We start from the raw sequence: 4,394 nt of genomic DNA, 5'->3' as shown, positions 1-4,394 counted from the left end.
TTTCTCAGCCAATTTTAAGTATGTGCATTATACTTGCAGTGGTTTTTAGGGTCTAAAGGTGGTCCTAACTCATTTTTTTTTTTTTGAAATTTTTTGAAAAAATATGCCTTGTTATAGCCTTACTTTTGATTTTGGGTGATTATAGTTTTTTGTCATTTTTTGTGTCTTACTGCTTTCTTAGCCCATTTTAAGTATGTGCATTATATTTGCAGTAGTTTTTAGGGTCTAATGATGGTCTTAACTCAGTTTTTTTTTTTTTTTTAATTTTTGAAAAAATATGCCTTGTTATAGCCTTACTTTTGATTTTGGGTGATTATAGTTTTTTGTCATTTTTTGTGTCTTACTGCTTTCTTAGCCCATTTTAAGTATGTGCATTATACTTGCAGTGGTTTTTAGGGTCTAATGATAGTCCTAACTCAATTTTTTTTTTTTTTTAATTTTTGAAAAATATGCCTTGTTATAGCCTTACTTTTAATTTCGGGTGATTATAGTTTTTTGTCATTTTTTGTGTCTTACTGCTTTCTTAGCCCATTTTAAGTATGTGCATTATACTTGCAGTGGTTTTTAGGGTCTAATGGCAGTCCTAACTCAATTTTTTTTTTTTTGAAATTTTTGAAAATAATGCCTTGTTATAGCCTTACTTTTAATTTTGGGTGATTTTAGTTTTTTGTCATTTTTTGTGTCTTACTGCTTTCTTAGCCCATTTTAAGTATGTGCATTATATTTGCAGTAGTTTTTAGAGTCTAAAGATGGTCCTAACTCAATTTTTTTTTTTTTGAAATTTTTGAAAAATATGCCTTGTTATAGCCTTACTTTTGATTTTGGGTGATTATAGTTTTTTTGTCATTTTTTCTGCCTTACTGCTTTCTCAGCCAATTTTAAGTATGTGCATTATACTTGCAGTGGTTTTTAGGGTCTAATGATGGTCTTAACTCAATTTTTTTTTTTTTAAATTTTTGAAAAAATATGCCTTGTTATAGCCTTACTTTTGATTTTGGGTGATCATAGTTTTTTGTCATTTTTTGTGTCTTACTGCTTTCTCAGCCAATTTTAAGTATGTGCATTATACTTGCAGTGGTTTTTAGAGTCTAAAGATGGTCCTAACTCAATTTTTTTTTTTTGAAATTTTTGAAAAAATATGCCTTGTTATAGCCTTACTTTTAATTTTGGGTGATTGTAGTTTTTTGTCGATTTTTGTGTCTTACTGCTTTCTTAGCCCATTTTAATTATGTGCATTATATTTCCAGTAGTTTTTAGAGTCTAAAGATGGTCCTAACTCAATTTTTTTTTTTTGAAATTTTTGAAAAAATATGCCTTGTTATAGCCTTACTTTTGATTTTGGGTGATTATAGTTTTTTGTCATTTTTTGTGTCTTACTGCTTTCTTAGCCCATTTTAAGTATGTGCATTATATTTCCAGTAGTTTTTAGAGTCTAAAGATGGTCGTAACTCAATTTTTTTTTTTTTTTTTTTTTTTTGAAAGAATATGCCTTGTTATAGCCTTACTTTTGATTTTGTGATTATAGTTTTTTGTCATTTTTTGTGTCTTACTGCTTTCTTAGCCCATTTTAAGTATGTGCAATATATTTCCAGTAGTTTTTAGAGTCTAAAGATGGTCCTAACTCAATTTTCTTTTTTTTTAAATTTTTGAAAAAATATGACTTGTTATAGCCTTACTTTTGATTTTGGGTGATTATAGTTTTTTGTCATTTTTTGTGTCTTACTGCTTTCTTAGCCCATTTTAAGTATGTGCATTATATTTGCAGTAGTTTTTAGAGTCTAAAGATGGTCCTAACTCAATTTTTTTTTTTTTTAATTTTTGAAAAAATATGCCTTTTGATTTTGGGTGATCATAGTTTTTTGTCATTTTTTGTGTCTTACTGCTTTCTTAGCCCATTTTAAGTATGTGCATTATATTTCCAGTAGTTTTTAGAGTCTAAAGATGGTCCTAACTCAATTTTTTTTTTTTTTGAAATTTTTGAAAAAATATGCCTTGTTATAGCCTTACTTTTGATTTTGTGATTATAGTTTTTTGTCATTTTTTGTGTCTTACTGCTTTCTTAGCCCATTTTAAGTATGTGCATTATATTTGCAGTAGTTTTTAGAGTCTAAAGATGGTCCTAACTCAATTTTTTTTTTTTTGAAATTTTTGAAAAATATGCCTTGTTATAGCCTTACTTTTAATTTTGGGTGATTGTAGTTTTTTGTCGATTTTTGTGTCTTACTGCTTTCTTAGCCCATTTTAAGTATGTGCATTATATTTGCAGTAGTTTTTAGGGTCTAATGATAGTCCGAACTCAATTTTTTTTTTTTTGAAATTTTTGAAAAAATATGCCTTGTTATAGCCTTACTTTTGATTTTGGGTGATCATAGTTTTTTGTCATTTTTTGTGTCTTACTGCTTTCTTAGCCCATTTTAAGTATGTGCATTATATTTCCAGTAGCTTTTAGAGTCTAAAGATGGTCCTAACTCAATTTTTTTTTTTTGAAGTTTTTGAAAAAATATGCCTTGTTATAGCCTTACTTTTGATTTTGGGTGATTATAGTTTTTTGTCATTTTTTGTGTCTTACTGCTTTCTCAGCCAATTTTAAGTATGTGCATTATACTTGCAGTGGTTTTTAGGGTCTAATGATGGTCTTAACTCAATTTTTTTTTTTTTTTAAATTTTTGAAAAAATATGCCTTGTTATAGCCTTACTTTTGATTTTGGGTGATCATAGTTTTTTGTCATTTTTTGTGTCTTACTGCTTTCTCAGCCAATTTTAAGTATGTGCATTATACTTGCAGTGGTTTTTAGGGTCTAATGATGGTCCTAACTCAATTTTTTTTTTTTTTGAAATTTTTGAAAATAATGCCTTGTTATAGCCTTACTTTTAATTTTGGGTGATTTTAGTTTTTTTGTCATTTTTTGTGTCTTACTGCTTTCTTAGCCCATTTTAAGTATGTGCATTATATTTGCAGTAGTTTTTAGAGTCTAAAGATGGTCCTAACTCAATTTTTTTTTTTTTTTAAATTTTTGAAAAAAAATGACTTGTTATAGCCTTACTTTTGATTTTGGGTGATTATAGTTTTTTGTCATTTTTTGTGTCTTACTGCTTTCTTAGCCCATTGTAATTATGTGCATTATATTTGCAGTAGTTTTTAGGGTCTAATGATTTGTCCTGAGATAAGGCTATCACATGACCCCTAAAACTCGTTTCATTATAATGAGAAAACTTAAACTATGGTGTTATTGCCTGATCTTGTCAGATCTCCAATGAGCAGCAGGGCCAGGTCTGGTTAGTAATTGGATGGGAGACCTCTTTGACTTCCAGGTCCCGTATTTTGGAAGGGTTTTTGCTCACTGAAGCTATTGTAGGGAGAGATTGTATTTTTTAAAGACATAAGGCAACCTATAAGACTCTGAAAACTAGTTCAAATGCAATGTGCACACTTAAACTGGGGTGAAAATTCAGTAGTGCATGAAAAAATAGAAAATCTCCCAAATTTTGGAGGTAAGGCTATAGTAAGGCATAAAAACGGAAAACATTTGGAATTTTTTTTTTTTCAGATGAAGTTATCATAGGACCCTTAAAACCAGTTTGAATATGATGAGCACACTTAAACTATGGTAAAAGTGCAGTTAGGCATGAAAAGTGAGAAATATTTGAAAATGTCATGATTTTCAGAGGTAAGGCATGAACATTTTAAAAAGTGGGATATTTTTTTCTGAGATAAGGCTATACTGCTTTCTTAGCCCTGTTTAGGTATGTGCATTATACTTGCAGTGGTTTTTAGGGTCTAATGATGGTCCTAACTCAATTTTTTTTTTTTTTGAAATTTTTGAAAAAATATGCCTTGTTATAGCCTTACTTTTGATTTTAAGTGATTTTAGTTTTTTGTCATTTTTTGTGTCTTATTGCTTTCTTAGCCCATTTTAAGTATGTGCATTATATTTGCAGTGGTTTTTAGGGTCTAATGATAGCCCTAACTCAATTTTTTTTTTTTTTGAAATTTTTGAAAATAATGCCTTGTTATAGCCTTACTTTTAATTTTGGGTGATTTTAGTGTTTTTGTCGTTTTTTGTGTCTTACTGCTTTCTTAGCCCATTTTAAGTATGTGCATTATATTTGCAGTAGTTTTTAGGATCTAAAGATGGTCCTAACTCAATTTTTTTTTTTTTGAAATTTTTGAAAAAATATGCCTTGTTATAGCCTTACTTTTGATTTTGGGTGATTATAGTTTTTTGTCATTTTTTGTGTCTTACTGCTTTCTTAGCCCATTTTAAGTATGTGCATTATATTTGCAGTAGTTTTTAGAGTCTAAAGATGGTCCTAACTCAATTTTTTTTTTTTTGAAATTTTTGAAAAAATATGCCTTGTTATAGCCTTACTTTGATTTTGGTGATTAAGTTTTT

The sequence above is a fragment of the Gouania willdenowi genome, chromosome 22 (assembly GCF_900634775.1).
Source record: "Gouania willdenowi chromosome 22, fGouWil2.1, whole genome shotgun sequence".
NCBI classification, from domain to species: Eukaryota; Metazoa; Chordata; class Actinopteri; order Blenniiformes; family Gobiesocidae; genus Gouania; species Gouania willdenowi.
Note: the sequence above shows the minus strand (reverse complement) of the source record.